Genomic DNA, 11577 nt, shown 5'->3' with positions numbered 1-11577 from the left:
TTTCTGAGTCTCCTTTTGGCCCTGAAAAGACCCCAAAGGCAACTTACAGTTTAAAACATTAAGAAAATTTACAGTCATCATACATCATACATGCAGGAATTAAGCAAAGGAGAAAAATAATATTAGAAACAGAGGACCTAATATATTTAAAATCAGTCAAAAGCCATGCAGAACCAAAAAGGTTCACCAGACCACCTAAATTTCAACAAAGACAGGTTCAGTCTAACTTCCTTAGGGAGACCTGATATTTCCATAACTGGGGTGCCACGACAGAGAAGTCCCTGTCCAATGTTCCCACCTGCCTGTACTGTCTTACCGCAAGGCCAAAGAAAGTTTTGCATTAGGGAATGTATACGAAGATACACTCAGAATATGCAGAGTTTGCAAAAGTGAGGGCAAGGGCCATTTGCAGGTGGCTGGGCAGGGAGCGCTTTATTTTATATATTACGTTTATATCCTAGCTTTCCTCCAAGGAGCTCAAGGCAGTGTATATGATTCTCCTCTCCCTTTTATCCTCACATCAACCCTATCCCAAAGTCACCCAGTGAACTTCATCACAGAGGATCTCTCCTGTTCCAGGCCAACACGCTTAACCATGCTACCACACTTTGCTCTTTTCCTGTCTGTGGATTCCCTCCCCCTCTCCCGCCTGCAAATTTTCTCCAGGCCTCCAGCTGGATCCTGAAAATGGAACTGAACTCAAGTACAGGAAAAAACACCTGAGGGGATATCTGCGGGGAAGAATCGTGTGCCCAGCCCCTGGGCTCAGCCTGTTTCCATTTCAAGGCATCTGCACTGTGGAGGAATGAACATGGGCAAAACACAGAATAAATCCATCTCTGTTGAAATCTCTTCATAGTTACTATAGCCTGAGAGTGGCGTTGATCTGCTTATAAATACCCTCTTTGTGTGATCACCTGATGTTATTATTAGCTCTGGTGAAAGTCTTTTTCACACACAGGAGAAAGCCTCATTAAGCAAGGGAAGAAATTATGGGTTTATTTGAAGAAGTGGGTTATGTCCTTTTAAAGGTATAAATCAACGTTGCTCTGTTGGAGCAAATAAAATTATATCTGCTTAAAAGCATCATCATTTATGGAGATATAGCCAAGCTGGAATTCACTTTAGTGTGGAAGGAAAATAATCAAGGTAATTATGCAACTTCAGGAATAGTTTGCCTAGAGCAGCTTCCTCAGCCTGAGTCCCTCCAGATGTTTTGAACTATAATTCCCACCATCTCTGACCTTTGGACATGCTCGCTAAGGCTGATGGTTGTTGTAGTTGAAAATATCTGAAGAAAAACAAGTTGGGGAAAGCCGGTCATGAGGCCTTAACCAAATGGCCCATTCCAGTGGAATAGCACTGATGTGGGGGATATGGGCCTCACTCTGTCAGGGCTTTGAGACTGAGGCTGGCGGTGATGGAGCTATCAAAGCTTTGGGAGAAGTGAATGTCTGTGGTAGTGGCTCTCACAAACAAAAGAGGGCAGTGGGTCTCCTCACAAACTGGAAAGCAAATAGGAAATAGGTGAAGTTTGGAGTTGATGATAAACAGAAGAAGAAAGGAGATGCTGAAGACGAATCCCCCGCCTTGAACTGAAGGATGAATTGGGGAGGAAAGGGGAAATGGGCCCTGAAGCTACCATGACCCATTACAGAAAGCTGAAAACAAGACAATAGCAGCCTCCCATCTCCTACATTTATCAGCTCACACTCCTGCTTACAATTCCCATGGGCATTATTACCTCAGTTATGTATACATGGTTGCCAAAAACCACCAGTAATTTAAGTATACACTGTACAACTGTCGTGTAATTTTAATGCTCTGTGGCTTAAGCTTCAAAACTTAATTAGGCCGGGATATTCCTGTTGACTTCAGTAAAGTTACTCCAAGATAATAGTTTGAAGATCATAGTTGGTCTTCCCCAACCTGGTGCAGAGTTGCAGTCCAGGGATGGTGTTTTTCAGGTGTAGTGCTCTGGTTGTGCAAAGTTCTCCCTAGGGAGGCTGGGTAAAGCCCTCTTCCTGTGTCCAGGCCTTTTAAATCTGTCCCTATAAATAGGGGGGGGGGAACAGTGTTCAGCACCTTGGACAGCTAGTCATAGAGTTCTGGCTGGTTCTGACCGAAACCCAGAATTGATTCACAGCCCTGCTGAAGTCTGAGCCACCAGCCTCCACTGAGCCAGTATATACATAAAAGTTTCCCCATCGTATTTTTTTCTCCCATTTTGGAAATGAAGTGTCACTGCTTATAAATCACACCCTCAGCAACTATTCAAAGCACTTGTGAAATAGTAAAGAGCTGCATTGATTTACACTGGGCAAAGGAGCTGTTCCTTTATTTCCTTCTCTGTTAGGATTTGCAAATTCCTCCTGTAAGCTGTAAAAAGCCATCTTAAAAAAACCCTGAGGAATCTTAACTCTAGCCATTCCTGGTTCCCAAGGCAGTACGAAGGATGCAGTTCCAAGTTTTATTTGCTGAAAACATTTAAGATCCTTGGGTAAACATTCTCGGCCCCCCCTCCCATCAGTTGCTTTATCAACTTTATTTGCTCTGGAAATATTTTTAGATAATTAATTGGTGTACTGTCCAGTCTTTTTGTGTCCTAAGAAGTGGTAAAGGTAGCCAAATGTTTTCTTTTCATTATTCAATGTTACAGGGCCAGCTGCCTCAGCCAGTACAGCCACGAATGATCAAGGGCAATATCCAATTGAACTCCAATGCTCATGTAAGGAACCTCTAGCACAACTCTAGTAGCATTAGCTGACACAACTAATGCTATAGGCCTAGTGCAACACATCCATTGGATACTGCCCCAAGGATTTAAAGTATATTTCCATACTATTTACATCCTGCATTAGCTGTGATGGATGTATAACTGGGTCTTGCCTGACACTGCTTTGTCTGTATTTTAAAGGGGAATGTGGCACTTTGCAAACACATGTATTCTTCCCAACCAATGGTACTTACAATGGTTTTTATGTTCATGTGTCAGCCTGAAAGCAAATCGACAAGCCATCCTTGGATGGAGGTTGAGCCCCACCAAGTCAGGCTCTTAGCAGCTGTGCTGACTCATGCATATTCATTCAATGACTGCATTATGAAGTGATAACTTGCATCCATGAAAAAGCTGTCAGAGAGCATCCTCCCCAGGCAGAGTGTTGGTATCACCTTGACATCACCTCAGACATGATGCTTCCCATACAGACAGTTTACACATTCATCTGTGAGTCACCAAATGTTGAGCGATCAAGTGATCCACACGAGCTGTCCTTACTCATCTGTTCCCATCAATATGTAGTGTTTGTAATGAGTTCTGTGGCAGTCACAGGTAATGCATCACCTATATTCCTTTTACCAATAGTACTGTGTTTGTGTGATAAAACTTGGGTTTCACCTATACATTTAGCACTGGGGCACCTCTGCATTTTCACCGGCTCTTAGTTCAAGGCACAAACCAAGTTCTTTGGGGAAGCTGGATCATGTGGCATCTCCCTGCCACACATTTTATTCGAGGAATTGGAGCTTCCTTTCTGTCAGAATATAACAGAACTTCAGAGTATAAATTTTCTCTCCCTGCTCCCCCAAGGAGACTTCTATTGTGCCTAAAGGTTTTCACTGAATGATGTAAAAGGAAGATTCTCTAAACATCCATTCTGTCATGTATTGGATGGAATGGAATTCCAGCTTAATGTGCCTCAGGTGTACTGTTATGTTTAAAAAAGACTGATGTTTTATATTTTAAGTTTAAATGGTCATATTAAACTTCCATATAAAGAGAACAGTGGCTTGTGTTTGATTGTTGCATGCTTTTGACATCTATATACTGTCCCCATAGTCAAAATGACTTTGCAGTCACTAAACGCAATCCCACAAACCTTTTGTTAGCCTCTCTTTATTTTTAATTTGATGTCTCAAGTTATCAGGAAAATTTCTTGCTACATATTAATCTAGGAGTAAACCTCATTAAACATAGAGGGACTTACTTCTGAAAAGAATTGTGCATTATTATTATTATTATTATTATTATTATTATTATTATTATTATAAAACATTTTAAAGGAAATAACCACCAAACAATCCACTGAAAGAAAAATGCTTTAAGCTGACAAACGATTTTGTAGGAGAGGAATGTGAGTGGGGAAAACTGCACCCATCTGGCTTAGTAAGTTGGTACGAAGTATCACGTGTGGAAAACCGTTTTCACAAAGCAGTCTAAAATTGGCAGCTGGTGATAAAAAAAAATCCTTCGTGTAATTTGCAGATTCCCAGTTTATGCCTTTAATTTATTCTGTGAAGAAAACCTAATATTTATGAGGAGTGATTTTTGAGATATCTTTAAGATACCTTATGGCAAAATCTCTTTTCATTCCTTGTGCTCCTTTGTACATTATTCTTTCCCTTGAAAAATTTCAGGCTTTTTCAAGGATAGCTTCACCTTTCCCTTCTTTGCCTTTAACTTCTCTGCATGTATGAGCCAGAGGAAATGTCAGTACAAAACAGATGCAAAACAGGGCAGGGCTCCTGCTGCTTTAACTGTTGTGTTGAAGAGGGAATTTCAACAGGTGCAGCATGCATAGAAATGACACCTGCTGAAATTCCCTTTTCTATACAACTGTTAAAGATATGGGAGCAGCCCTGTCCTCCTTTCCATATGGTCACCCTAAATCAGCCTCCTGCCCCTGGTGAAGCATCACCTTCCTGCTGAGAAGATCTGTGCAGGGTTTTGTGCTGTTTTTGTGGGTTTCCACACAAAGCATCTCACAGGGGTGAGAAATAAGGATAGAAATAGCACAAGGAATGGGGCTGGGCCGATTGGTGCTGAAGCTCTGTTGCAGCTTTGCTGAGTTCAAAACAAAATGTAAATGTATTTGAATATATTTGGGAAAATATGTGTTGAGTCATCAAGTGTGGTGACATAGATTGAGAATCAAAGCTATTGTCTGAAGCTCCAAATAACAACATCAGTGATGTTAAGATGTGTCCTTTAAAGTGGGACATCAGTGATCAGGATGTTAATTTTTAAGTGCAATGAAGAAACTCACAAACCTTCTCTTGGCATTTGTTTTTTTCTCTAAGTCATAGAGACACCAAAATAGGGTGGTAATAATGAACCCAAAGTCAGAAACAAGCATCTTTGTTAGAACATGCATCATGTCGTCCTCCGATCAGCTGACTTTGAAGACATTTTCACAGTGCAGGTTAAGTCAACAGTTGAGCCTCTTGGAAACTGCTTGTGCCACATTTAGAAATATATTATTAAGGGTGGATAGAATGCAAGAAAGTCACTGAATGTGAATTCTCAATGTAGGCTTTACATTCACATTATAGACCAAATTAAACACAAATCAGTTTAAGCCTTGTGTACAAGTGACTATGTTTTCTGCTTCTAGAAGTTGCCAAACTTCATGCATAGGTGGATTTTTAATAAGCTGCTTGAACAAAGCCTTTGTGTAACAAAATTATGAATTGTTGTTTCCTCAGTTCAGCACCTTTGGACTCAGAAAGAGGTTTGCAGCTAATTATAGCCTTTTATATACCATTCTGGAACATAATCCAAAACCTCGAGTCATGCAACCCACATGCCTTTTGCCAAAGAAGAAGAAGATTTGCTTCAAGGAACAGTTATGAAACTTGGGCAGGATCTACACTACTGCTTTATAGCAATATTGAAGTGCACTGGCAACTGTCGGGGGCCATGACACATGCCATATACTGCTTTCATACAATTTTCAAAGTGTTCTATCCTGATTGGTGTAGATCTGGCCTAAAATCTGCAATCCTACAGCCACTGCCATCTGAGTAGGTACACAAGTAAGCACAATCACTTACTGGAAGACTTCATTGCCCAGGAGCAATGACTGATAGCGTTGTGTATGACAGTATTTCTACAGGACACAGAAAGTAAATATGTGTGATGTTTGGAACATACTCCAAACTTTTGTCATTTGCACAATAATAAATAGAATTCATGACATATTGACCCAGTTTCCACATAATGACAACTCATGGGTTGTTTATCCCATGGCTTGTTACGGCTGCGAGAAGATGAGCAAGTGTGCTGTGTTCCATCCACTCACTGCATCTGGTTTAGCAAACAATCTCAAAATACCCTTTTCCAGGGTTGTTTGCTGTGACATCTGAACCCCAGTGAACAACCGTGGAATAGGGTGTTCCTGGGTTGCTGGTGAAACTAGATGCAAAGTGGAAGTGGCGAAGGAGCGGGAGGCAGTGCACAAGCAAATCAGGACAGCTGATTTTCGTTGACACCGTTTCCTTTCTGCAGCCTTCCCTGCCATATGCCATCCTTTTCTGCAGGGGTGGGGCAATTCTCAGGAACAATTTTTTAGGAGGGGAGGGGGAAGGGGAGATGGCTAGCTGACAATAATGAGGTGCCCTGGCTTGCAGGAGTAGATGCACTTCCTGCTGTGGCATTGGTGGGGAACCTATGTGCCCTTGGCCATGCTTGCTGGGGTTGATGGGAATCCAAGAACATCTGGAAGGCCACAAATATTGCATCCCTGTGCTAAGGCAAAGCCACCATTGAATACAACACTATATAAGGTTTTACCTTAAAAATCACACTTACTTACCTTGGGCCTATTCTTTTATGTAGAAAAGCAGGATCTAATGTAAATAGGTTTGATAGAGCATCATGTTTAAGAAATGCTGAGTGTAGATTTTAACATAGTTCTATTACATTGAGATTTAATTTTGAGTAGAGTTATCTTTAAATATTTGTATGGCATTTTATATTTTTCACTGTTAAATGGCAACTGCTTGCACCATGTACATTGATGGTGCTATATAAATAAATAAATAATAATAATAATAATAATAATAATAATAATAATAATAATAGAACATTAGTTATTGGGCAGATTAGCCTTGTCCTAAATAAAGAAATAGAAATAAAAAGGTTACATGATGATTTAATTTTAAACAGAGTTATCTTTAAGTGTCAACTTGGGGGGGGGGGGAAGTACTTTTTTGAATTGATTTTCCCCACCCTGGTAAGTATGCAAAAATGGTTATCCCCACACTTCAGTTTGTTATAAGATTAAGAAGTCAATTGGCTTGCGGAAGCATATGTAATGTATCAGTTGGCACCTGTATCTATTCATCTAACAGAATTCCTGCTTCGTAATTTAAAGCTGTGATAAACGAACGACCTTGAGACTTCTGCCACACTGTCAAGCTGTGCTTTTCCTTGAGCTCTGGGAAAGTTAACTGAGCAGTTTAGCATATTTCTTGGGCATGTGTTCCATGTGGATAGATGAAGGCGATGAAGTCTGCATTGCTAAATGCAAACAAAACATTCTCTTGACCCTGAGTAATTTTAGATGTCCAGGATTTCTATAGGGGAATCGTAAAGCCTTTACAGAAGGGGAGGAAAAAACAAAAAGAACTCTGAAGTTCAAGGCTAGATGGGTTGAATGAAAGGTGCCCTTCGGGAAGTGGAAGGCTCTTCCACAAATGGAAGTGCTTTCCCCAACGCAATGCAAGATCATTGCAGAAGTAATAAGTCAGCCCAGAGAAATGCAGAGGTATTCAGGACAAAGCGCTCTCTCTCTCCGTCCCTCCCTCCCATGCAGTGAACTCTCTTTATCTGAATGGTCTGATGTGTTCCGGCATAATAACACATCGGAATAACATCTGAAATTACTATCATCCAAACATTTCCCCCTTTCTTGTTCCCAGCAACCCTACGGCCAGCTCCAAGTTCAACCTTGTAACCATTGTGTGATCTGTAGAGCCTAATTTGAATGCCTGCAGAGTGCAGACCCCTCCCCACGCCCACACCTTCGGACGCTGAACATGCAGACACTGTGATTGCACCCTCAAGTCAGGTGCTTGTTTGCTTTCCTCCCCATTTCTCCACCCCACCAAGTCTGTTTTTTGTAACATCTTGCTTGATGGAAGAGATCTGGAGAACTCAAAACCTTTTTGTGACGTTATGGCTGGTCTACATTTTCTGAAGATCTTTTGGTTGACACAAATGGACACTAATATGGATTTTGGCAATTTTTATTGTCAACTTAATAATTGAAGCCTTTATATTTAAGGACAGAACAAGAACTTGCTTACAATCTAAAATGACATGACACATAAGGTAAAAGGGATGGAAAGGGAAGAGGAAAAAATTAAATAGTTTTCGGGAGGGGGTGTTGGTGGAATGGCTCCAGTTCTCCTCTCCCTCTGTACAGCCTACTGGACTTGCTGCTCTATACAGATTAGAATGACCATATGGCAAAGAGGACAAAGAGGGCTCCTGTATCTTTAACAGTTGCATAGAAAAGGGAATTTCAGCAGGTGTCATTTGTATGTATGGAGAACCTGGTGAAATTCCCTCTTCATCACCACAGTTAAAGCTGAAGGAGCTATACTAGAGTGACTATTTTAAAAGAGGGCAGGGCACCTGCAGCTTTAACTGTTGTGATGAAGAGGAAATTTCACCAGGTACTCCATATATACAAATGACACCTGCTGAAATTTCCTTTTCAATGCAACTGTTAAAGATACAAGAGCCCTGTCCTCCTTTTCATAGGGTCACCCTAACATAGTCACCCTAATACCGATCCCTTTGACTCCCTCTGCCTTTGGGGCAAAAGTAGCTCTGGGCACACTGCAACACACCCAACTATTAACATCAACAGAATGCCCCTGTGTGTTGGCCATATATGGATCAAATGATTTCTCTGTTTGTCAGGGCTTAGCACACCTGCAAGATGTCACTTCACAAATGGATTGGATTCTGATGGAAAGGAATCTGAAGCAGAAACCCTCCCACAGATTTTAAAACTAGTGAGAGAAAGCATAAGGTAAAAGTTGTGAATCTGGTGTAGTATCCTTATCCCCATGAAATGGACTACCGCAGGAGAGAAAGCCTGTTCACGTTTCTGAATCCCAACAGAAGTGCTCAGTGCTATATAGGGGAAATGTAGCTTAGAATTCTCTTTTTGTCCTCCACCACCATCTCCATCTCCACCTCCACCTCCTCCTCCTCCCTCCTGGCAAACCCCATCCCCCAAAAGAGAAAGACTGGAGAGTTCTATGGTCACAGGCTGCAGTTCTTTATCTTCTTTGCTGCTGACCTAGTTTAGGGCTTTGCAGGCAGGAAGAATGAAAAATCCTCCTCTGATTAGAATATCCTCTCCACAGGGAAGCTAGAAAGGCTCAAAAAGAAGACTGGGGTTCCGGTTCCTTTCATAGACGTTCTGCCTCTGGAATGGGACATGGCCTCACACCCTTCTCACTTCCCCACCCTTTGCCCATATTCCATTTGCCTCAGGGCCGTTTCAACCACGACATTTTTCTGACATGGGTCTCAAGAAATGTACTCCTGCGTATACTTGTATAAACTTTGTGTTACATCTCCATGCACACATTCAGAACCCAATGGTACTAGCTGTAAGTGGCCCAACATGACACTGATTGTATTGCTAACGTGGATTTTGTAGATGTCCAGCGCATGGTGGAGAAGAAGTAGGGTCCCTTCAGATGATTCACTTCAACTCAATTTCCACCACTCTATCACTGTTGGGAGATTACTTGGAGAGGGGATTGGGGAGGGGGGGGGATGCTTTTCGGACTTTATTTTTCAAAGCGGCAAAGTTGAAAAGGATGTATCCATGAATGCCTAGTCTAAATGTATAATCAACGTAAAAATTGCATAGGTTTCTAAACAAACAAAACAACTCAACATTCTTAAGTATAACCCTTGGTTAAATAACAGTGTCCAAAGGCTTTAATTAAATATTATTTTTTCATTCTCTCCACCCACCCACCTCCGTGTTTGTTTCAGCAGGATGAATTGTGTGACACTGACATCTAGAGGACTACAGTGTAACACATTTGAACATGTACACAGCAAAGTTTGATTGCTGAGTGTAATAGAAACAGTCCTAGAGGCCCTATAAAGGTTGCTTCACCTATTACATGACAGCAAATGTATGTTTGTCACCATGTGCGCACATTGGCGGGTGCAGAGGGTTCCATTGAACCCCCTAATGTGCTGCGGCCCAGGCCTGAGGAGGCAAACTTCCAAGCGACGCCACTCTGAAAATCGTTGGCTTTCAGTTTAGTGCCGGAGCTGGCTCTCCTCTCTTCACTTTTTACCTCTTTGGCCCCCTTTCGGATTGAGGCAGTTGCCGTGGCGAAGCCACACGGTGTAGGTTAATAGCAGGTGGGAGCCAATTGCCGAGCAGCCATGGCGTGGAGTGAGTGAGTGACTGTCCCTGCCCCTGCCCGGGGAGGCGAGGCTTCTTGACCCGGTGGTCTGCGTGGGGGAAACAGGGCGCCAAGTGGGCGCTGCTGCTGCTGCCCTTGTGCAGGAGCTCATCACCAGCGTCAAGTTCGACCTGCAGGCTGGAGAAGCAACAGCGGTGAAGCAACAGCTCAGGGTACAGCCGCTGCCCTTCCCGGCCATGGACAGTATGGTCATAAGGGGGCGAGGGAAGGAGGGAGGGAAGGGAGAGCCAAGGCACAGACTGACCCATGCGCCAATCCACTACCCTACCAGGCTTGGGAACCACTTTCCTTGCCTTTTAATGATTAATGTTATGATTCTCTTCCTTTCGTTCATTTAGGGCGCGATCCTATGTCGGTTTAGACAGGAAAGAAAGCCCTACTACAGCTCCCAGCATGCCCCAGCCAGCATGTTTACTTCTGAGTAGCCATGCATAGGGCTGCACTGGAGGTGGCCCTTTGGTCTCATGCAGCAGGGCTCTTCTTAGGGTTAAGGTTAGAACTAGGCCCAAGAGCTTGTGCTTTTGTGAAGTCAGCTTGAGTTAGGGTGCAGTCCTATAGAAAGAAAAAAGTCCTACAGCTCCCAGCATGTCCCAGCCAGCATAGAAGCCTGGGGCATGCTGGAAGTATTAGGACTTTTTTCTGTCTAAACAGGCATAGGATTGAATAAAAGAGGATGTATTAAAAAGGGGAAGAGTGAATGAAGAGTGGCATGAAGATTGCAACCCTAGTCATAATTTACTGTTACTTAATGTATATATTTATATGGCCTATATAGTTTGGTCTCAAGGTGTCTTAAATCTGCACAAAAATGAAACATAGAATATCAAAGGGTAATTGGCACCAAATTTACAACAACAAAAAAACACCAAAATACAGAATCCAGAGAGGGGATAAAGTCTCATTGAACTTGGTTGGGCTTTCTTCTGAGGAAGCAGGTGTAGGATCACTCTATAAATCTTTGCAGTGAAATCCTGGAGTTGTCTAGTAATCCCCAATGATTTCAATGAAACTTAATCCCAGGTAAATGTGCATAGGGTGTTCCATGTTGCCATCATGACTAGTAGCTGTTCACAGATGTCTTCTCTTCCATAAATAAACCCTAGGCTGGCCAGCGGTGGGGCTTACAGTCAGGGGCCTACACTGTTCCTAGCTCTACAATATTTATTTTTCAAGCCATTCTTTTGGTAAATATGGTATGTGTGTCTCTTGTGTCACTTTAAAACAGAGCTGCAGCACGATCCTATGTATGTCTACTCAGAAGTAAGCCCCACTGAGATCAATCAAACTTACTCTGAGGTAAATGTGCACCGGATGCAGCCTGAAAGT

The sequence above is a fragment of the Elgaria multicarinata genome, chromosome 4, assembly GCF_023053635.1.
Source record: "Elgaria multicarinata webbii isolate HBS135686 ecotype San Diego chromosome 4, rElgMul1.1.pri, whole genome shotgun sequence".
NCBI lineage: Eukaryota > Metazoa > Chordata > Lepidosauria > Squamata > Anguidae > Elgaria > Elgaria multicarinata.
The sequence above is the reverse complement of the archived record's forward strand: the minus strand, read 5'-3'. Positions refer to the sequence as shown.